The 24631-nt window shown below is 43.3% G+C and overlaps 1 long non-coding RNA gene across 3 annotated transcripts in view; it reads left to right on the top strand.

Moving 5' to 3' along the window:
* The window catches only part of LOC111750520 (uncharacterized), a 311775-nt gene that overhangs the window by 13945 nt on the left and 273199 nt on the right, over positions 1–24631 (top strand). The gene's annotated exons all lie outside the window — the stretch shown is intronic.

The raw sequence follows: 24631 nt of genomic DNA, 5'->3' as shown, positions 1-24631 counted from the left end.
TCGACTCGATGGCACTGGGTTTTTGTTTTTGTTTTTACCTGTATTTCACTAAGACTGCTAGTCTCGCTGTTTTGTTGTTGTTTGGACATGACTGCCCTCTAGTGGTCATTAGGGCTGTGCCAACACCCCCGCCCCCAAAGTTAATTGCTTTCAATATATACAGTGCTTCCATCTTCCAAATGTTTTGTGACTCATGCTACAACCTAGGTAAATAAGCTATATGATTGCCTATCTAGTGCAGTTAATAGCACAATTCTTCACAAACGGTAAAAGATGTTACTGTCCTATTATCAATACTGTGATAGTGAGGTTTGAGCCTCCTTGCTTGGTGTTGGGTTAATAAATTAACGTGTTAGTACCAATGGTATCCCTTTGGCATAACTGTGGAAGTTCAGTGACTGCCTGAGATGCTGTGTTAAAGGGATTAAATATTGCAAGAGGCATGTTGTTGTTAGGTGCCTGTTGAGTCGGTTCCGATTCATAGCGACCCGATGGACAATGAAACGAAAAACTGCTGGGTCCTGCGCCATCCTTACAATCCTTGCTACCTGTTATCTTCTGGGGGGATGGTCAGATTCCTTCCCCAATTCCTTTCTTCAGACTAGTTTTCCCGCCCTCCCCTCTTTGTCTATTGCATTATAACAGTCTGTGTTTTGTTGCTTATCAGTCTGCTGAGCAAACAGAACCCCGTCAGGTAGTGTGGTCTGGAAACTCTCAGCTCCTGCCCTTTCCGGTTCCTCTCAGATTCAGCTACTGAAGCTTCCACCCGAGCGCTTGGGCCCCTCACGTTCGAGGTCAGTGGGTCTCGTAGTGTGGCTCCCAGACCAGCAACATCAGCGCCACCTGGGACCGTCTTAGAAAAAGCAAATCTTTTAGTCCACCCCGGAGCACTGGTGACACAGCGGTTAAGAGTTCGGCTCCTAACCAAAAAAAAAAAAAAAAAAAAAGGTCGGCAGTTCAAATCCACTAGTTGCTCATTGGAAACCCTATGGGACAGTTCTACTCTGTCCTACAGGGTCGCTTTGGGTCAGAATCGACTCCACAGCAACGGGTTAGTCCATCCTAGACCTACTGAATCAGAAGCTCCGGGGGTGGGGCCAACATTCTGTGTTTTGCCAAGCCTCCCAGATCATTTCGGTATACGCTAACATTGAGAGCCACTTCTCTAGGTACAATTCTGACCAGGGTATGGAATTATACTGGTAACTTTGGATGGTGAGCTGGTGGCATTAAGAATTAACTATGGCATAGAGGCCAAAGTTTATCAGTGGTTACCGGGGCAGGTGGGAGACAGGGGAAAGGGGGCCTCACTGCTTGGGAGACACCAAGCTTCTGTTAAAGGTGATGGAGAAATTTGAAAATGGATGGTGGGGATGGCTGAACGACATGATGAGCATAACCAATATCACAAAAATGTACATGTAATAGTGTTAAATGGTAAATATTTTGCTACATATAAATCCACCACAATCAAAAATATTTAAAAAAGAATTAATTGTGGTGCTACGGATGCTCTATCTTGAGCCCTTGACATGGTCTTGGGTACCCCCAGACACAGCAAGCTGCAGCCCTTCCCTGACACCCAATCACTGCCATCCTGTCTTGGTGCTGGAGAATAATCTGGGCTTCTTTCTTTGTCTCTACCTTTCACCTCAGTGCCCAGCTCTGCTGGGCTCTTCCCAAAGTCAGCCCAGGCACCTTCACTCCTGCCACCTCATCCCATGGGACTCCTGACCTCTGAGGGACCTTTCCAATTCCCCAGAACCAGAACCAGATTTTCCCAAGGGGGTTTCCTGGACTGTTCTATCTTTGTACTCAGCAGCCTCATATGACAGGCTGCCCAGCAAGACTGATTCTTCCTCATTTGTGGTTCTGCTGATGACTCATTTTTGTGCTCTGGAGCCAAATGTCTTATTTTATTCGTGCTAATTTTCTCCTGAACTGAGAAATGATACTATCAGATGTGATTACCAAGTAATAGAAACTGATTTTGTTTTATGAGGTCCTAGTACTTAAGTACTTAAGCCGAAACCCTGGTGGCGTAGTGGTTAAGTGCTATGACTGCCAACCAAAAGGTCAAGAATTCAAATCCACCAGACGCTCCTTGGAAACTCTATGGGGCAGTTCTACTCTGTCCTATAAGTTTGCTATATGAGTCGGAGTCGACTTGATGGCAATGGGTTAGTACTTAAGCATCCCAATGAGAGTTATCTTTCCAAGAAGTTATCTTGGGAGGCTACCCGCTTATTCCAACAGAACTCTCATTCAAAACATGGTTAGGAGTGCGATGCTGGATCTGGTGAAATCCTGAGCCTATTATTTGTGGTCCTCTATGATCAGGGTTCATTTCCCACCAGTATCTTCCAAGTGCCCACTGCGCCAACCGCAGAACTATTTGCTGTTCCTGGAACTCACACTGCTCTTTCACATCCGCATGGCTTTGTTATCCTTCCTCGGTTTGTAATGCTTTTTCATCCCTTTCTTTGCTTATTAAAATTCTATTTATCCTCCAAGGGCCAGCAAAAATGTTACTGTTCCTTGGAAGCCTTTCCCTATTCCTCAAATCAAAATAATGTCTTGCTCTCTTGTCACAAGTTATGGTAGTTCACTTTTTCTGGTATTAAGCATGTTTGCTTGAATAAACACTGCCCTAAAACATAAATGTCTTGATGACAGGGGGCATGAAACCCATCCATTTCACCTCCTGTGCCTGATACAGAGTAAGGGATAGATAGTGCCCTACAAAGACCATCCACAAGGAACCACATCATGAGAAAATTGATCTATTTACTTTATTATAATAAAAATGGCATTATACCTAGCCTGACCACATACTTCAATCACCAGACCTACTAGAACTGAAGGACTGTTAGTTATTTCACATAATCATCCATGTCAAAGGATAAAAATTGGACAAGTTTCAGGAATAATAAAAACATGCCTACCTGAGCACTAGATGCTGGAAATAAGTATGTAACTTCCCAGTGAAACTACTTTGAAAGGGACAGGATTCTTTTTGATGTATTAGTTCTATGATTGTTACAAAGTCTTTCCCATTTCTAGATGTGTGGCCTCAGAGAGAGTGCTCTGTGTCTTTGGAAGGGTTTTGACCTCCTGAGGCAGAAGGAAGAGCTAGAAAGTCTAGTACCAGGTCATCTCAAGGTTCTGAGTGTCAGTGAATCTCTGTGGCTTCTAATTCTTGACCACCAAAAGGAGGGATTGGATTTGATGAGCTCAGTGATTGAAGCAGCTCTGGGAAACACAACACAGTTGAAATTTTATGCTTCAATTGGAATGGATTACCCAACACCACACTTGGGATTTTTCGTTGTGGTGTTTGGTCTTCTTTTTCTTTTGTGTGGGTCTTCTTTCACTAATGCTCCATGAGAACATTTTCATTCCCCTATTTCTCTTCCCAGAATCTAAACTAGTCTTGACTCATGTCATGCCTGGTTTGTGTTACCAGACTTCCAGCTGAGCATCCCCCTCCCTAGACTTGCCTTTCCGCCATGGTGAAAAATCTCCCTGTTGACTGTGGTATCCCACAGTATGACCTTCTAACCGCTCTCCCCAATATATGATTCACAATTTCCTGACCTGGTCTTCTCCCCCTCTTTCCCTATGATATTGCAAAAAGAAAATCATTCCTCCTTTATTGGGAAGTTTCTACTTCTCTCTACCTGTTCCAGGCTTGCTTCAAAGTCCACTTCTTCCAGAAGCACTTTTCTGATAAATTCTAGCCCATCGAGTCAATTCTTATTTTTACATTATCTGAGAATTTATGTGTTCAATTTAGAGGCTTTATTGTACGATTTCTTTTGTTGTAATTCTTCCAAAGCTATTTTCATCAGGTAAAGAGATGAATGTCATGCTGAAGTAATAAATATTAGTTCAGGATCATTCAGGGGGATGGGCTGGAGGTTGGCTTTTTTTTTTTTTTTGTAAAGAGGTGACCCCACAAAGGAGAGTGAGCCACCCTCAAATTTGGGAAGGGTGGTTTGTGGTGGAAGATTCTGAGTGTCAGGGATGTGTGTTGCACTCTGTCAAAGCATCCCAGGAGTTAATAGGACTACTGATGGGGGTTTGTGGAAGCCAGGGTCACTAAACATTAGGAGTGGTGGCCTTGGGATCTACAGCAGAAAATTTCAACTTGTGTTTGGATCAGAGTGGTGGAGCAGATTTAATTTGATTTAGAGACAGAAAAAAAAAAAAAAGTGACGTTTCTTGCACCCGAGTATAGTGGGATAATTCATGCATGTTATGTGCAAATTCCTTGAGGGCGAGAACCATGCCTTTTTATTCCACCTGGCCCATGGTGATCTGCTTGTAAGCCGGTAGGTTAACTCACTGGCTTGCACCTGTTTATGGGAATTAGAACATCAGTATCTGTGTATAAATCACCATCAGGGCAAATTGGGGATTAGAAGATAGATATTAGGAAAAAAGGGGTGCACTTTTTTTGGAAATTTTTTTGAACCCATTGTGCCTAACTCCAAACCATAGCTAAATTTTCATAATACTTGATCTCTTCTAAATTAATAACTCATGGTACTGCTTTAATTGTCCTATGAATCAAGTGCTGTCTTCATTGACCAGCAAATATTTGTTGAGCACTTACTAAGTTCCAGAGATTGGTGCAGGTTCCCTCATGGAGCTTTCATTGTAGCAGGGAGAGAGAGACCAAAACCAAAAACAAAACCCCAAAGTCAAGAACCAAAACAAAATAAAAAAACTCAAAACATAACAAATTAGTGAATTATATGGTACATTATGAAATACCCCATAGGGTAGACATGGGGATTGGGAAGGCAAGGCTGGGGGCAGTTTTAAATGGGGCAGCTTTGCAGACAGCATTAAGAAGATGAAATACAAGCACATATTTTAAGTTGCAGAGGGAGTTAGCTCTGTGGATATCTGGGGGAAGAGTGTTCCAGAACAAGGAAAAGCCAATGCCAACACCAGAGGTGAGAGCTTGTTAGGCGTGTTCCAGAAACATCAAAGGGCCAGCGTGGTAAGAATGAGAGTGGTACCACAGGAGGCGGGGATGGCCAGATCATGTCAGACCTAGTAAGCCAGTGTAAGGACTTTGGTTTTATTCTGACAGATGTGGGGAACTATTGGAGTGTTTTGAACAGCCAGGTGACACAATCTGACCAATGTTTTAAAGGAACATTCCAGCTGCTGAGTTAAGAATAGGCTGATGGCGGGATGAGTGGGAGAAGCAAGGGTGGAATCATGGAGACCAGTCAGGAGGTCACTGCAGTAAATCCAGGCTGAAGGTGATGGTGGCTTGGACCAGGGTGATAGCAGTAGAGATTGTGAGATGTTTTAAATTTCTGGATATATTTTAAAATTAGAGTCAATATGATTTCCTCTCAGACCAGATGTAGGATCTAAAAGAAAGAGGAATCAAGGGTGAATTCTATTTTATAGGCTGAGTAACTGGAAGGATGGGGAAGACTGTGGAAAGATCAGGTTTGTTGAGGCGGGGTGGGTGGTGGTGGGTTAGAATTTCAGGATTTCGGATTTGGACTTAGGGTGTTTCAATGTTCTTCTAATTCTTGACAGTTCTGTGAACGCTCGTAAATCCTATTGTCATGTAAACTTGGTTAAAACCCATAAAACCCTACGTGCTGGTCAGACTATGAGGGAACCTCAGGAATTCCCTGTCCTATGATGCCCTGGAGAGAGTAGAGTGGGGACAGGTACTCCAGATATGCGCATCCTGTGGATTGGCTCCCCTGAGAATTCCAGGTCCCAGAACCCTGTACAGTGGGAGCAGCCCATTCAGTGTTCTCTCCTGGAAATCCCAATGCTAGATAGAAGGTAAAGGTAAATGCAGCAGGAGCAGGAGAGGAAGAGAAGCAGGTGAGAGAGAGAAGCTGGTTCCTGGAAATGGCAGAATCAACCAGAGGGAAAACCAGAGATTCTTGCTTCTGAGGGAGCGATGTGATGGCAGGTCTCTAGGATTACCCTTGAATTCCCAAACAGCGAGCAACATTTATTTATTTATTTATCAAGTTCCTCTTGATGTCTTGCTCTGCAGCCCTGACCTACCTTCTGGCCTTCTCTGTGTGGATTTACCATATTAACATCTAACACTGCAAGTAACCTAAGATGTAGGTTATTTGTAATGGGCAAGTGCCTAAGTTAAAATGATCTGGGAAATTAAACAGAGATGGCAAGAGAGAGTTGAAGCTTTGCATTCCAAAGAGAAAAAGTGTGATTCATAACTATAAGGATTATAAAGAAATATACCTAATTAATTGTTTCTTAGTTCATTTGTCTTAAACCCTGGGAGGACACAGAAATGGCTTCTGTCGTATGCATCGTCATGTGTCTTGGTGTTTCATGCCTCTAAATTAGATTCTTTGATTTCTTTTTCTCCCCATTTTTTCTCTTTCTTTCTTTTTTTCTCACTCAGTAACTTCCCCCCTGCCACGAACTTGACTACTTTTTCCACCTTTGTCTCTAGCTCTGCTGTGTTGCTCTCGACTATGAGTACTCACTTTTAGGATTTCACTAGAAGTGGGTGCCTATGTAATTCCTCAGAATGGATCCAACAATAAATATTTGAAGAATGAACAAATGAAGTTGTCTTTTCTCCTGCATATCCTTGGAAAAGATGAAGTTAGTTATGACAGAGGTAAAGTAAAGCACGTCTAAAAAGGCTAAGCCTGAATGATCACGTTACTTACTGCTCACTTTCCATGCCTCCATGTGACAGCCCTTGTCATAGTCTGTCATGGAAGAGTTGGTGTGTGTCTTTCTCTATAAAGGATTTGTGGATTTCTTAAGGGCAGAAACTAAGTCCTATTCATCTCTGTGTATGTATTCTGACTGTGCCTTGCATGCAGTAGGTGCATAATAAATGAGCCCTGAGTATAATTTGAAGAGAGTGGGATGAGCTGCTCATGTCAGACATTACATAGTTTAATGTTGCAGGTTTGGAAGTCAGCTTCTGCCCTGGAGCAGCAGCTTCTGAAAGAGAAAATATCCTTTTATCTTGTAAAGTTATAGGCAGCTGATGATACCATAGGCAGCTGAGGAAACCATGATTAAGTCTCAGGAAACAGAAAAGGAAGATAAGACACAATTTAACTTAATGAGTCCGGATGGGTGGACCTGGTGTTAAAGGCTTCTGATGTCAGGATCAACCTGACTCATAAATTACTCTCTTGAATAACATCCTTCTACTTCCCAATCTTTGGCCACTTAAAAATATTTTACCTTGATGTCCTCTCTCCCACACCAACTCCTGGACCTTGTGATGTTTTGTAAGAGTCTACAGAAGAATCTGTTCCTCAGATTTTCCCAACCTGGTTGTAAGATGTTTTCTCATGAGTTCAGAGGAGACTCCCATTGTCCTGGATGGCATTCCTGTCTCCAAATGGATATTTCTACCCAGTCATAGCCTAAAGGAAACCCTGGTGGCCTAGTGGTTAAGTGCTACGGCTGCAAACCAAGAGGTTGGCAGTTCAAATCCGCCAGGCGCTCCTTGGAAACTCTTCGGGGCAGTTCTACTCTGTCCTATAGGGTTGCTATGAGTCGGAATTGACTCGACGGCAGTGGGTTCGTAGCCTAAAAGGTCAGGTGGGAAATAATTCAGTCAGCCAATTCATAGGAAAAAAAAAAAAAAAGCAAGAACAGAAGTCAAATATTTGCATGGTTCCATAACTAACCTTTTTCCCCAGCTGGGACCAGATCTGCTTGACCTCATAAATACCCAGCTTCATACTCATTAGAGAGCCACCATTTTCTTAGTTGTTTCTGCCTGCAATCTTCAATTCCTGATGGGTTTGCAAGGGTGTGAGAATACAAAGCAGGGGTCTTTGAGAATTATTTCTAGGAGTGATTTGGACAGAGGTGAAAAAGAATTAAAAGAATGAACAGGCTGGATGGCTAGGGTGGTAGTGGGATCCTGAATTAGCTGTGAGGGGCCATCTATCCTTTATTTCTTCAAATGTCAAGAAAGAGCGTTCATTCATTTATTCAGCAAATGTTTATTTAGCTCCCACTATTTTTTTTTATTGCCAGGGACCGTTCTAGGCACCAGAGGTACATCAGTGAACAAAGCAGAAAAAAAACTCTGCCCTCATGGAACTTACATTCTAGTGGGGGTACCTTCCTTCTGTCATCCATTTACTTCTCAGTTGTGAACAAGGGGCAAGCTTGTCAGACAAACCTGAGAAGGAAGAGAAGATTTATTCCAGTTTCTGCCTCTGCCATCCTTTTCTCTCTAGTCGAGTGACCTAGGACTGTACGATTTTCAGAAATGAAAGAGTGGAGAAAGCATTCTCCACAATTTTCAGTTTTATAAAGGATTCCCAGAAAGGGCAGTGCTAACTCCTTCAGAGGGATGAATACAAGTCATTATTTCCTGCCAGAACCAGAATCTTCTTTTTCCTTACTTTTGTGGAGGACTCTATTGCTCCATCAAGCAGCTAGGGTCAAGATCTGACGCTAATCCTTGATTTCTTTCTCTTTTCACTTTCATATCCAATCATTTGTCAAGATTTGTGGATGCTACATCTGATGTCTTTCTCATTCCCACCTTTCCTCACCCCTAGTAGCCTGCTCCCTCACATATACTATTGTAAATACTTTCCTAACTCCTGCTTCTCTTCTGTCAAATTCATCCTTCACAATGTTTTTAGATTTACTTTCTAAGAGACAACTGTGGTTACTTCGCTTCTTTGCCTTACAAAAACCTTCATTGGCCTCCATTTTATAGATATCCTGACATGCTCCTAGCTCTGTCCTAAATATACTTTTAAAATTTCATCTCCAACTCTTACTGTTTGTTTATCCTAAGTTCTTGCCTTAGAATACGACTTAACCATTCCTGGCATATGCCCCATGTTTAGAAAACCACTCAGTCTTGGCTCCCATTCTTCCTTCCGTTTGGAATTCCCCCTTCCCATCTCTGCCATTTGAAATTCTACACATTAGTTAAGATAAAGTCCAAATCCTACTTCTTTCCTAAAGTCTTTTCTGATTCCCTATTGAATAGGATTTCTCCTTTGGCACGTTCTCTCCCAGGGTGGCCCTGCCTCTTATGTGTCTCCTTTCTTCAACTAGTCATCAGGTCCCTGAAGCAGGGCCTATGAATGCCACATAGTTTCATCCGTCTTATTGCGTTACCTATGACAGATGCTTTGCAAATATTTGGTGTATTATGCAGTCATGAGTGTTTGAAGTACCTGGGAGAGTTGGTGAGGTTCAATGGGTATATTTTTTTGTTGGGGTCAGGTGGGCTGGAGGGGTGTGTATTTTTTGGGGGCTGGTCAGGAGGGCTTTATAAGTCACTTTTGTTGGACTTGAGGTCAGCCCCATGTCTGAAATGTTTCCATTGGGAAATGAGGCAAAGAGGGCCTGAGTTCGTGGAGATAAGGGACAATCCTTTGCTGTAATCCTGACGGGGGAAAACTCCAGTTCTGCAAGTACTATCCATAGAAGGCCTGGTAAATACAAGGTACTGAATAATGTCACTTAACATTTCCCCTGGGGTTTGAATTAACCAAAATAATGGAGAGAGAACACATGTTTTCTAAATTCGGTCAAGTATAAGCACTGCACTTGATTCTTAACATTTAACGATAGTAATAGCTGACAATTTTTGAGCCCTTACTATGTGCCAGGCACTGTTCTCAGTTCTTGACTTGTGTTAATTCATTTCATTCTTATAACAATGTCATGAGTAGGTGCTATTATTATGACAAAATTGAGGCTCAGAGAGGATAAATAACTTGTCCACACAGCTGGTAAGAAGCAGCTTGAAATACAGGAAGTCTGGTGCCAAATAGCAGCTCTTAACCCAATGCTGTGCTGAATGTCATTCAATCCTTGCAACCATCCATAAGGCAGATGGTACTACCTCCATCTTACAAGTGAGAAAATAGTCTCTGAGAGGCTAAACAACTTCCCCATAGATGTACATCTAGTAAATGGCTGGCCCAGGATTCCAGGTCAGGTTTATCAGTTGCCATAGGTGCACTCAGGAGTTTTTTTTTTTTTTTTTCCACGGGTGCAGTCTGTAATGAATCATTACCCTCTTTCAAGAAGAGTAAGAACACTGGAGGAATTATTCCAGGCTGATGCCCAGAAAACAACTCCCTAGAACTAGATGAAAGGGCTTCATCCAGGAGAAATCCTTATGCCCTTATCTTTTATCCTTATTATAGTGACAACGATTCAAGCTCAATAGATTTCCTGGAAATGAGTGCCCAATTTGGGGATTAACGGCATGACGTGCACTGCTAGGTCATTGAGTGGCCCTGCTGGCTGTGAGTTCTCAGGAAATACCCAGAGAGTTGGTCATAGTTGCTCAGAGAAGGATGTTCCCTTCCAAAGGTTTCCACATATGTTCCCAAAGGACTTTGAAAAGTCAATTTGATTCATTTATTAAACCGAGAAATGCTCTATAACTTCTGCTCCATTACGTACTTATCTCCTAATAATGTCTCCCAGATGAGATTACACTCCAAAGTGGAGCACTTTTGTGAAGGCAAGATTTCTCCAGGCAGCACAGCCAATGGCAATGTCATTTACGTGCAGAAACGTCCATTACTTACCACATAACTAATGAAATGACTTCTGTTATTCATTCAGTATCTTGAGAATTATTTTTAAACATGGTTTCTCTCTGTTGGGAATGTTTAAGTGTGGACCTGATTAAAGGTGGGAGATGAACCAGGTGCTCTCTTAGCCATCCTTTGATTCCCAGGGTTCTATAAAAGCCTGGAGGCAAAGAAAATGGACCTAATTCAAAACCATCTTTGACAGTCAGAGCTAAAATAGAGCTACTATCTAGTTACGATCTAGTATAACTTGGTCCACTCTAACCAAGAAATGTGGCTTTGAGGTCAGCTGGAACAATAATTGATGATGGTGGGTTGGTGGCAGTGTTTTAAAGGTATACAGTTCGCCCTGCATATCCGTGTGTCATGGATTGAATTGTGTCCCCCCAAAATATCTGTCAGCTTGGCTAGTCATGGTTGTCTTGCATGATTGTATGATTGTCTACCATTTTATCGTCTGATATGATTTCTCTATTTGTTGTAAATCTTGTCACTATGATGTAACAAAATGGATTAGCAGCAGTTATGTCGATGAGGTCTACAAGATTAGGTAGTGTCTCAAGCCAATCTCTTTTGAGATATAAGAGAGAGAAGCGAGTAGAGAAACAGGGGGACTTCATACCATCAAGAAAGCAGTGCCGGGAGCAGAGTGCATCCTTTGGACCAGAGGTTCCTACACTGAGAAGTTCCCAGACCAAGGGAAGGCTGATGAATACACAAGGACCTTCTTCCAGAGCTGACAGAGAAAGAAATCCTTCCCCTGGACCCAGGTCCCTGAATTCAGACTTCTAGCCTACTGGACTGTGAGAGAATAAACTTCTCTTTGTTAAAGCCATCCACTTGTGGTATTTCTGTTATAGCAGCACTAGATGACTAAGACACCGTGGATCAAAAATATTTGGAAAAAAAAGACAGATCCAAAAAGCAAAACTTGAATTTGCCAGGCACTGAGCACTATGCTGACTCCACAGGAATAAAATGATGTGTGGGCATCCCTTACTGTACCTTCCTGCCATTTCATAGATCCTCAGTCTCTCTCCAGCACTCGTTGTTCGAGCTTGCAAAGACTGAGAAAGCATTAAGTGTTAAGTGTAAGCATTAACAACTATTTGTATAGCATTTACATTGCATTAGGTATTATAAGTAATCAAAAGATGATTTAAACTATACAGGAGGATGTGCATAGGTTATATGTAAATACTACGCCATTTTATTTGAGGGACTTGAGCATCCGTGGATTTTAGAAAACAAACTTGAGCATTTGAGGATTTTGGTCTGAGGGAGCCATGGAACCAATCCTTTGGGGATACTGAGGGACGACTGCACTTAAGGCCACTCTTTTGGAGGTGCTATCATAAAAAAACAAAAAACAAAAACAGTGCAAGGGAGGACAGGGACACACTTAGAGATAGGTGTGTATCTGGAATTTGGGTTTGCTAAAGAAGTTGGATTAAAAATTAGTGTGCAATAATGAATAGGGGGCTAAGGAAATCTGCAAAGTATCAAATGAAGCTGGTTTGTGTGGTAAATGGTCTCTTTTTAGTTAACAACCAGAGGGCAGCTACTTTCAGTGAGATGAACTACTCTAACCCAATATGTTCTCAGTTGGAGGGGAGCCTCTCTCCCTGTCTCTTTGGAGCCTTGAAAAGATTCAGTCCTGTAAGGTTGGAGCTGGTGGGAACATATGATTGAGGTACTTTTGACTTTCCACTTGTGCCATAGGCACCAAGGGTAGGTTGCTTGTGGACAGAGCTGTAGAAATATTTGGGAGAGACCTTACAAGACAAGCCTCCTCATTTTATTTCCTTTCTCCCTGCTTACCTTAGGCTTTTTAAGAATGGGTTCCAGGATGTCAGATAATGTAGATTTGAAAACAACACTTGAAATAAGGGTAGATAATCTTTTAAGAAAAAGTACAAGCCTCAAGTTGCAATATTGAAGGATTCTATGGGGACAATATTAGATAACTCAGGAAACATCAAAAGTAAGTGGAAGGAATATACAGAGTCATTATACCAAAAAGAATTGGTTGACATTCAACCATTTCAGGAGGTACCATACGAGCAGGAACCAACAGTACTGAAGGAAGAAGTCCAAGCTGCACTGAAGGCACCTGCGAAAAACAAGGCTTCAGGAATTGACAGAATACAAATTGAGATGTTTCAACAATCAGATACAGTGCTGGAAGTACTCACTCTTCTATGCCAAGAAATTTGGAAGACAGCTACCTGGTCAACCGACTGGAAGAGATCCATATTTATGCATGTTCCCAAGAAAGGTGATCCCACTGACTGCAGAAATTATCAAACAATATCATTAATATCACACAGAAGCAAAATTTTGCTGAAGGTCATTCGAAAGCAGCTGCAGCTGTATATCCACAGGGAACTGCCAGAAATTCAAGCTAGTTTCAGAAGAGGACTTGGAACCAGGCGTATCATTACTGATGTCAGATGGATCCTGGCTGAAAGCAGAGAATACCAGAAGGATGTTTACCTGTGTTTTATTGACTATGCAAAGCCATTCGACTGTGTGAATCATAACAAATTATGGATAACATTGTGAAGAATGGGAATTCCAGAATGCTTAATTGTACTCATGAGGAACCTTTACATGGATCAAGAGGCAGTTGTTCAGACAGAACAAGGGGATACTGCATGGTTTAAAGTCAGGAAAGGTGTGCATCGGGGTGTATCCTTTCACCATACCTATTCAATTTGTATGCTGAACAAATAGTCGGAGAGACTGGACTCTGTGAAGAAGAATGGGACATCAGGATTGGAGGAAGACTCATTAACAACCTGTGTTATGCAGATGACACAACCTGGCTTGCTGAAAGTGAAGAGGACTTGAAGCACTTACTGATGAAGATCAAAGACCTGAGCCTTCAGTATGGATTACACGTCAACATAAAGAAAACAAAAATTCTTACAAGTGGACCAATAAAGCAACATCATGATAAATGGAGAAAAGATTGAAGTTGTTAAGGATTTCATTTTCCTTGAATTCACAATCAACACCCATAGAAGCAGCAGTCAAGAAACCAAAAGATGCGTTGCATTGGGCAAATCTGCTGCAAAAGACATCTTTAAAGTGTCGAAAAGCTAAGGTGTCACCTTGAGGGCTAAGGTGTGCCTGACCCAAGCCATGGTATCTTCAATCGCCTCATATGCATGTGAAAGCTGGACAATGAATAAAGAAGACCAAAGAAGAGTTGATGCCTTTGAATTGTGGTGTTGGAGAAGAATATTGAATATACCATGGACTGCCAAAAGAACAAACACATCTCTCTTGGAAGAAGTACAAGCAGAATGCTCCTTAGAAGCAAGGATTGTGAGACTGTGTCTCCCATACTTTGGACATGTTGTCAGGAGGGATTAGTCCCTGGAGAAGGACATCATGCTCGGCAAAGTAGAGAGCCAGGGAAAAAGAGGAAGACCCTCCGTGAGATGGATTGACACAGTGGCTGCAACAATGGGTTCAAGCATAACAGTGATTGTGAGGATGGCACAAGACCAGAAAGTGTTTCGTTTTGTTGTACGTGGGGAAGCTATAAGTTGGAACCTGCTCAATGGTACCTAACAACAACAACAACAAACAGCACTCCTTTAATTCTCCTAGCATTTTTGAGGACCTTTCAGCAAAAGGGAAAGAACTCTGATGCTGGTTATGGACGAGAAAAGGATATGTGAGCTAAGGTTATACTTGTAAGATGATTGGTCTGGTGGTTTACATTTTACAACCTGGCAATGAATGTTTACTGGGTGTTAACAAGATGATTTTTGGTGACTTATGTTTAGATCTAAAGGAGCTTGTTTTATTCAATGATGGGAATCTCCTTTTAGAATCCTTGATTTCCTTTTTTTTTTTTTTAATCCAAATTCCCCTAGCATACAAAGGCAGAGCCTCAGAAATGGCTCCATAGAAAAAAAGTGAAGTCACATAATCCAGACACTCAGTTAAAAAAAACCTGATCCTTAATGGCCATGGAGATACACTCATACACTCAACCATTCAAATTATCTCCAGAGAAGCTTGCTTGATGGTCTTATGAAAGATGACTGATTGGACCTCTGGGCTGGGTGATCACCATCAGCCCCTTTCCCCTGTGATTCCCTCTTGCCTTTCTATGGGCTTTGTTTTCTGGCTATTGACAGATGTGTCAGTTTGGTCTTTCAGGAGGTAGGTGGTAAGATGGAGTTAGGAGTGCAAGGGGCTTATTGGGGGGTAATGCTTATGAAAAATAAAAGGGAGAAGAAGCAAGGTTGAGCTGAGAAAGGCTCAGACTGTGATACAGATCTGACAGTCTTGGAAAATCTAATTAAGAGTTCTGAAGTAAAGGTTGCCCATTAGAGGAGCCCCATATGAGGAAGAAATTACCAAGCCTTCCTGCTTTGCTGAATCATTGGTTGGGTGCCTTCTGGAAAGTGTGTGTCTTAGATTCCAAAGCCTACGTGAATCCTAAAGTTGCTGACAGCTATAAGCTGTCAGCTAACTGCACTCCCTACAGCTGACCACAAGTTCTTTTCCCAAAGGAGATCTGAGCAGAGCACCTCCATGGCTGCCACAGCTGGCACTGTGGTTGGGAGGCCCTCTTGGCTCTTGTTAACCTCACATTTTAATCTTCTGGGCCATCCCATGTCTGCATTCATAATGTGGGATAAAAACAGTGCTGGCCGGTAAATCTGAAGGCCAGGCTACTACTTACTGTTGTTTTGCTAAAAAGATTGGGATCATGGGCAATTCCTGCCACCTGTCTATGTCTCTGTGAAAACTCTAAGGTCGCTCCCAACCATGACACTTCAAAGTATATGACTTGTTCTGGGATTGCCAGAGTCTAGCACCCTGGGCCTATGTTGATATCTTCCAGGGAAAACTCTAAGGTCGCTCCCAACCGTGACACTTCAAAGTATATGACTTGTTCTGGGATTGCCAGAGTCTAGCACCCTGGGCCTATGTTGATATCTTCCAGGAAGCAGTGGCTTTCTTCCATGGCCTGAGAGTTGTGAATGGTGGTGTTTATCATTGTCGTTGTAGTTAGGTGCCATCCATTTGGTTCTGACTCATAACGACCCTATGTACAACAGAATGAAACACTGCCGGGTCCTGCACCATGCCCACAATTGTTGTTATGCTTGAGCCCATTGTTGAAGTCACTGTGTCAATTCATCTCATTGAGGGTCTTCTCTTTTTCATTGACCCTGTACTTTAACAAGCATGATGTCCTTCTTCAGGGACTGATCTCTCCTGACAACATGCCTGAAGTACGTAAGACCAGCCTTGCTTCTAAGGGGTATTCTGCTTGTACTTCTTCCAAGAGAGATGTGTTTGTTCTTTTGGCAGTCCATGGTATATTCAATATTCTTCTCCAACACCACAATTCAAAGGCATCAACTCTTCTTTGGTCTTCTTTATTCATTGTCCAGCTTTCACATGCATATGAAGTGATTGAAAATACCATGGCTTGGGTCAGGCACACCTTAGTCCTCAAGGTGACATCTTAGCTTTTCGACACTTTAAAGATGTCTTTTGCAGCAGATTTGCCCAATGCAACGCATCTTTTGGTTTCTTGACTGCTGCTTCCATGGGTGTTGATTGTGGATCCAAGTAAAATGAAATCCTTGACAATGTCAATCTTTTCTCCATTTATCATGATGTTGCTCACTGGTCCAGTTGTGAGGATTTTTGTTTTCTTTATGTTGAGGTGTGTAATCCATACTGAAGGCTGTGGTCTTTGATCTTCATCAGTAAGTATTTCAAGTCCTCTTCATTTTCAGCAAGCCAGGTTGTGTCATCTGCATAACACAGGTTGTTAATGAGTCTTCCTCCAATCCTGATGTCCCATTCTTCTTCACAGAGTCCAGTCTCTCCGACTATTTGCTCAGCATACAAATTGAATAGGTACGGTGAAAGGATACACCCCGATGCACACCTTTCCTGACTTTAAACCATGCAGTATCCCCTTGTTCTGTCTGAACAACTGCATCTTGATCTATGTACAGGTTCCTCATGAGCACAATTAAGTGTTCTGAAATTCCCATTCTTTGGAATGTTATCCATAATTTGTTATGATCCACACAGTCGAATGCCTTTGCTTAGTCTATTAAAAGCAGGTAAACATCTTTCTAGTATACTTTGCTTTCAGCCAAGATCCATCTGCTATTAGCAGTGATATCCCTAGTTCCACATCCTCTTCTGAATCTGGCCTGAATTTTTGACAGTTCCCTGTGGATTTACTGCTGCAGCCACTTTTGGATGATTTTCAGCAAAATTTTACTTGCGTGTAGTATTAATGATATTGTTTGATAATTTCCGCATTCAGTCCTGCAAATGCTTGTTGGTCTCACCTACACTTGCTCCTTTTCAGTTTATGTGGACCCATGACATAGAAACTCTCCATTCTAGGTCCCTTCACTCAGTTCTTCAAGATTTGTGTATTGAGCACGTATTATGTTCTAGTGTGAAAGTACAAAGAAGCAAAAGACATAGTCCTTGCCCCCAAGGAGTCTAGTGGGCAAGAACACCATGAATGTGCAACTGACATGCAGAGTAGTGACGGCTGTGGTAGTGGTCTGCTTTGTGTGCTACAGGAGCCTAAACAGTTTGAGCAGGGAGAAGGAGGAGAAGGAGGCTTTCCAGAGAGAAAATCTGGATGAGTAGGAGTAAATGGCATAGATGAGTCAGACAAGTGTGGCGGTGGGAAGAGGTGTCACTGAGCAGCCTAGGAGAGATATTCCAGACAGAAAACACCCCAAGTGCAAAGGTTGGTTGGGAGTGAGGGGAAGTTGTAATTATTTAGGGTGTGTACAGCATGGTGGTGGCGCAGTGGTTTAGAGCTTGGCTGCTAACCAAAGGGTTGGCGGTTCGAATCTACCAGCCATTCCTTGGAAGCCCTATGGGGCAGTTCTACTCTGTCCTATAGGATCTCTGTGAGTCGGAATCGACCGGATGGCAACGGGTTTTGGTATAGCATGAAGTGAGAAGGGGAAGTGAGAAGGTGTGACTGTAGGTCCTGCTAAAGAACTTATTCTAAGAGTAATGACCAGCCAGCTACAAAACAGTTGAAAGCAGTAATGATGAAATGTGGTTTCTCACACCCACTCTGGAACACTGGGTGGCAGAGAGAAAGCTTACCACAGACACGGCCTGACTGTGCTATTATGTCTGTGCTCTTAGATATTCAGATAAGAGGTGGGTGTTGCTGGCGGGATGGGGTTGGTGGGGGTGGTGTGGTTATGACACCTGAGTTCTCATTCTGATGGCAACTTCTAGGGCGTTGAAGGACATACTGGCAACTAGAAACCTTTTTCTGCTTACATTTCCCAGTGCCCCTCCTGCTTTTGGGCAAGGGCTGCTGATTTAGAAAGCGCTTTCCAACCCCTCCCAGTGACTTGTGTAGATGGTGGTGGTTCTGGGAGTGTGGTCCACTACCAGCATCACCTGGGAACTTGCTAGAAATGCAAATTCTCAAGCCCCACCCTAGACCTCCTGAAGCAGAAACTCTAGGGGTGGGACCCAACAATCTTGTTTTAAGAAATCTTCCAAGTGATTCTGGTGAAAGCTCACGTTTGAAAACCACAAGTATGGGGTGTGTGTGTCAGTTGGCCTTGAGTCGATTCCAGCTCATGGCGACACCATAATAAAAATGTGCTGCACCAAACATCTGGGACGCAGGCGTTCTTTTAACTCTACTTGCAGCAGCCGCGGAGTTATACCAGGAGAGGGCGCCAAGGGACCCGTCTTTTACTTTGCCTTGTAGCAGACCCCCAACTAGAAGGTAAACACCAGCAACGGTAAATTCTATTTGTTGCGGAAGTAAATTACAAATATGTGGAAAAGGACTTCAAAAAGCTGTAGTATCAAAGTGGCAGTTAAAGAGAAGGCAAAGCTCAGAGTCCCAGTGGCAGTGGCAGCATCACCTCTCCCTAATTCCAAAAGCTGGAGCATCCCATTGCTGCGCTTCCTCGAGCCCCTTTCCTTTGATATACACGAGCCTTCCGTCTTTCCTTTGTCCTTTTTTCCCGCGGATCAGGTTTTATCTCTGGCAAGCGCCACTGTGTGAAAGGCGTGAGAGCTGCCAGCTGCAGCAGCCCTCGGGTGTCCGCGTTGATCTCCTACAGCCCTTGGCAGGGTTCACGGCCAAGTGCGAGAGGCGAAGGTTCCTCAGGCTCCCAGTTCTCCCTTCGGACCCAATGCCTTTAGTCAGGCGGCAGGTGCCGCCTTTCGCCTTTCCATCTACTGTATTGCATTTGTGTGCCCACCTCTTTCTCTTCTACCCCTGCTTCCCTGGAACTCACTGTTGAGCTCTTCACAGCCCTTGTTCCCGCACAGCGGGGTTTTGCAGCGAGAGAAGCGGTGGCGACCAGAACCAAACACAGCCTCGACTACCGGGCAGGTGGCCGGTGGGGGTGAGAACCATAAAGCCTTCCCGCTCTCCCTTTTCCCCTCCCTGGCATTGCGCAGCAGTCCTTTACACCAAGTCACACCCACATCAGAAATCTGGGGAGTGGGGTGGTAGGGACGACGGGATGACATGGGGTTTGCCTTTGTCTTAGCGACCCTAAAAGAAAAATAATTCACTCCTGAAAAAATGAACTAATCAAGTGCTTTATTAGGGTGTTTGCTTGTTCTCTTAAGCGGTTTAGAAGCCTTTCTGCAATCGTCCTCTGTAAATTCCATCTCAACACCAATTAAAACATTGTATCTTCCAAAATGGTATAGTTCAAAAATAATAAGGCTTCATTAGTTTTCAAAGGTTCAGGGCATGGCCTACTCTTGACGGGATGGGCAGGGAAGGGGATTGTCTGTGAATCTGTATTAGGGCCCAGGAAACAAATGCCTGTAGATGTGAGAGACATATGGTATAATTTTAAGAACACACAAGGGGCACCATTTCTTAGTTTACACTGAGGGGCTCATGTATCAATTCTAAAAAACAAATTCAAATGGAAAATGCTCCACTGTTCCCCTTGAGGAAAGATAGGAAAAGAAAGGCGGCGGGGGGGGGGGGGGGATGATTTAAAGCATGGTTTTGGGATGACATTCAATGCAATGAACTTATGATGTTTGGATCCCTTAGGGCCAGGTTGTCTCCAGTGTGCAGTTAATACATATTTAAATGATGGTTTGTAACCATAGAGTTGTTATCCTGACTTTAGAATAATAAGAAAGAAAATATAGAAGACACGCAGGCCACTCCACAGCTGTTCTTGATTTGTCATTATAAGTTATTTTTGTTTGCTTGCTGTTTTTCTTTTCTTTTTTTTTGCCAGTTCCTCACTATGGTCTAAAATTCTGAAGCTGCTCCCTATTTTGTGAGTGCCAGGGAACCTGGTTTTTCTACCTCCATTTTATTTTCATTTCCAAAATGAGTATTAAGACTCATTTCCATGCCAGTGAACAAGCATGGAACCACCGCCTCCTCAGGGAAGTATCTGACACACAGTTGTTGTTAGCTGCCTTCTAGTTGGGCCTTGACTCATGAGATCCCAAACACAACAGAACAAACGCTGCACAGCCCTGCACCATCCCCATGATCAGTTGTGGATGGGAACATTGTGACCCAGAGAGTTTTCATTGGCTAATCTTCAGAAGTAGATGGCTAGGCCTTTCTAGTCCTTCTTAGTCCAGAAGCTCCTCTGAAGCCTGCTCAGCATCAGAGCAACACAAAAGCCGTCACTGATAGAGGAGTGGCAGCTGGGTGTGAGGTGCACTGGCCAGGAATTGAACTGGGTCTCGTGCATGAAGGCAAAAACTCTACCACTGAACCACCACTGCCCTCACTGACACATAGTAGGAGTTCAATAAATACTTGGGAAATAAATAAGCAACCCCAATTCTTGTGTACTTTCTACTGTACCAAGTTCCTTTTGCCTCTTGTTGCTTCTCAAATGGCAGCACCTTTTCTGAATGACTAGGGGCCATTCCTCCTTGATAACCACTCAGATGATAAACCTTCTTTTGGAAATCTGCAGATTGTGTGGCTTGCCCAAGACCCAGACGGATTTTACTCTGTGGCTCTCAGCCGAGGTCTCTGTCATACTTTGTCTTAGCTGTCAGAATCCCAGGGGGATACCCTGGCTGCCCACTCCCAGTTCCTTTACCTGCCTGACTCTTTATTGTCCAAGCATTCTCCTAACAGACAGGAGCCCCTAAAGCCTCTTATCTAACATTGGATCCTTGACTGGGGGAGAATGCCCCCTATTGCTGGGGGAGAAGATGCTCAAGTTGGAGGACTAACAGCTGAACAAAGGCACTGCAGGGTGTGTGACCATGACTGACACACTTGAAAGGGCTCATCAGAACATCCGAGAAGAAATCCCCTCACTGGCAGAGACTTCTAGTTCCCTGAAAGTATCCATTTCCCCTTTTTCACTTAGTGACAGTAATTTATTGAGAGTAAGAATGAATTTAACCTCAAGACTACATTTTTTCATGTCCCTTGCAGCTTGTGTGGTCATATGACTCAGATTCTGGCCCATGAGTTACAAGTGGAAGAGTTGGTTGATGCTTCTGGGAAGCCTTTGTAGAAGGCGAAGACTGTACCTTTCTTCCTCTATCCTGTTGCTTGGAATGCAATTGTGATGGCTGGTGCTGTAACAGCCATTGTGGGCCATGAGGACAAAACCCTCAGCCTAGGGGTAGAATGGAAAGCGGAAAGGAGCCTGGGTCCCTGAATGCCATGTTGTTGTTAGCAGCCATTGAGTCAGCCCCTGACTCTTGGCAACCACATGCAGAATGGAAGGAAATGCTGTCCAGTCTTGTGCCATCCCCATGACTGACTGTAGATCAGACCATAGTAATTCAGAGTTTTCATTGGCTGGTTTTTGGAAGTAGAATGCCAGGCCTTTTTTCCTAGCCTGTCTTAGTCTAGACACTCCACTGAAGAGATGCATTCGTAGGTCAGTGGAAGAATTCTCATCTTCCATGTGGGAGACGTGGGTTTGATTCCCAGCCGATGCACCTCACGTGCAGCCACCACCCATCTGTCATGGAGGCTTGTGTGTTGCTACAATGTTGAATAGTACTCAGCAGTCCTGAGTATAGTAAACCTACCACAGCAGCCCTGTTCTGCCAATCCCTGACTTTCTCCAGTGCTCTTTTTAATTTTCTATTGGATGCAGCTAAGCTAATCCAACTGAGCTGGTATACAATTTGTTCATCCTAGCAGGAGCATTTGGAGATGCTCTAAATGAATTTGGACTTTGTCTTAGAATCTAGCCTCAAATCTACTCTTGTCTACTGTGGGATTCTGTCGGTCTCCAGCCTGTGGAAACCTTTGGCAGTCTCCTTGTCCTCACCTATATGTAGCCCCACCTCCTGCTCCTGTGTGATTCCTGGTCTCAGTCATGCAGCTGCCTGATTTTGTCTGGCCTCCCTTTGGATTTGATCTCCTGACTGGTGACAGGAGGTCCCTGGGTGACATAAGCGGTTTGCGCTCACATGCTAATCTAAAGATTGGTGGTTAGAACCTCCCCAGTGGCACCATGGAAGAAAGGCCTGGCGATTTTCTTCCATAAAGGTTACAGCCAAGAAAATCATATGAAACAGTTCTACCCTGTAATACATGGGGTTACCGTGAGTTGGGATTGACTTGATGGCAACAAGCTTTTTTTTTTCTGGTGACGGGCCTTCTGCCCAAATTGCACTACCCATAATTTCACTACCACACCCTAAGGCCTTAATCCTGGCTCATTGATCTGTCTTTTCAATCCTTAGATGATCTCAATCCCATACTGACAAGTAGGAACAGCATAAAGATTGAGAGAGAGACTCCCCACAAGTCTGCTAACTGGAATTTCTTCTTCTCCATGAACCCACGAGAACTGCATTTTTTCACGAGCTCAGTATATTAGAGGTTGCGATTTCGCATTTCTCAGACGTCTACTTTCTGGGTTGGACGAGCCACCAGGGATTGCTGACCATTTAGAGCCTACTGTTGAAGGCTGGGGGTTACTATTTCATATTGGCCTAAAGATTTATGAGGGAAGTCGTTTTGCAGTAGTCTTAAAGAGGCCATAAATTGAGGGGAAGCCACAGCCACCTGGCCTTGCACTCTGTTAGCGCGATCTCTGGCAGCTCAGCCTCACCCTGGGGACATTTCCTTTCCCACTGCTAACCTTAATCACCACCTTAATTATAGTCTCTTAGAAGCGATTACATCCTCCAGCAATGAGAACTGATCTCATCAGGCTGACTGAGGGTTTAACACCCTGCTCCCTGGAGTACAAGGGTCACAATGGACCCTCTAGACCTCAGAGAGGGGGATTTTTGGTTGACCAACCTTTCTTTTTTTAGCCTTTCTCCATGTATTTACACATCCGAGGTTGTAGTTTAATTAACCCTCAATTTCAGGCAAATAGTTGACAGCCCACTTGAAGGGTGTAGATTTGCTTGTTTGGTGAAATTCACTGGCTCTGTGTTAAACTGGTCGGTGTTTCTCAATCTGGATCGTTGTAAAATGGCCAAACAGTAGCAGTAAGCCTTCTCTTAACTGCCTGCATAAAGGTGGCACGAATTGCTATTGTTTCTATGACTAATGACGGCTTCTATTTCATTCCCTAAAAGCGGCCCATATGATGGACAGTAGTGTGTGGAAGAAATTTGTGAGGCAGTGCGGATCCTGGTAGATTGCAGGTGCAAACAGACACAGAGGTTTTATGGCCTTCACCAGTTGAGGCTCTTTGTCTTAGCATTCTGTTCCATTGTTTGCCATGCAAATTACACAGAGGTAGGGGAAATAGCTGCTAGGCTGAAGGAAGAGAGACCCCAGCAATTTGTATGCAATCTCATTTGAACTCTTGGATTTAGAAAGGCAGTTTTGCTTCCTCTTTTTTTTTTTTTAAACTCTGCTCTTCAGCTTCTTGTGCTTAATGAGCCTTTCAGAAGGGAAAACTAGCAAACAACAAAACAGGAGTTTTGCTCTTTAAGCAATTGGTTTCTAAATTCTTTATCAGAATCTAGTTGTGCTCTGAAGGTGGGTTAAGGATCTCTGTGTTGGTGATCTACGGTGCCTACGTCAGACATGCCAGGTTCTCCGTGTGGCTCCTTGAACAGCAGCAGCACCTAACATCTCATTTCCTTAAATGAGGAAGCTATAGAAAAGATGAACTTTCTGAGGCTAATCATTACCCAATTATTTAAATAGCTCTGGTCAGTGGTTTCCAGTCTGAGGTCTGAATATCTTTGGAAGGACCTCAATGTTAACACAAGGTGTGGCAGACCTGTTAGACAATCAGGGTTGTCCGTAATTTGAATAAGTACAATGGCTCCCATAGCTTGGTGAATTCTGTTTTCTCAACTGTGTGTAAATACTGTTCCAAAAATAAAATGCATATTCATTCTAATAAATGACTAAATCAATAGAAGCTTTTGGCTATTATTTTCTCAGTCAACAGATACAAAACACATACCTGCCATAATGGTGGAGAGATCTCCATTTTTTTTTTTATTGTTAGATGGGGGTTTTCATAAGCAAAACGTTTTAGGAACTACTCTACACAGCTTTATCAGTTGGGTAGAGAAGTTCCAAGAACGTTTGGGAGACTGGGCAGCCAGGCGTATGAAGAGTTGTTTAGAGATTGCATGAACTGTCTAAGTAGCAGTGATTGCAGCTCTAGTTATCTTTTTAGAGAGAGACTTGGGTTCAGACAGGTTAAGTCCTGGGTCCAAGATCACACAGCCAGAAGAAGGCAGAGTGGGGATGACTCTTGCATCTACTTTTTGACTCTTGGGAGGTGATATAAGGCTTGGATGAGGGAGAGAGAGAAATTGAAGGGGGGTGACTCAGGCCGTCACTCTGCATTCTTCCTGCTTTGTCTCCTGGAGCAAGTGCCTTGAAACTACACTGACTGCTTTTGGGAATGATGAAGGCAGAAGTTACAGCAAAGCTACCCAAGCTAGTGGCACCTGCACTTGTCTGGAGAACCTGTGGCTTGGGAACTCCATGGGGAGCTTCATTCCATTATAGAGTTTTAGAGATCTGCTCAGAAGCCTTCTTCTTCTTTCTCCCCCTTTTTATTCATAATTATATTAGTAGTAGCAGCAAGCAA

This window comes from Loxodonta africana, chromosome 3, assembly GCF_030014295.1.
Source record: "Loxodonta africana isolate mLoxAfr1 chromosome 3, mLoxAfr1.hap2, whole genome shotgun sequence".
Classification (NCBI taxonomy): domain Eukaryota; kingdom Metazoa; phylum Chordata; class Mammalia; order Proboscidea; family Elephantidae; genus Loxodonta; species Loxodonta africana.
This window is presented reverse-complemented; position numbering and strand designations above follow the sequence as displayed.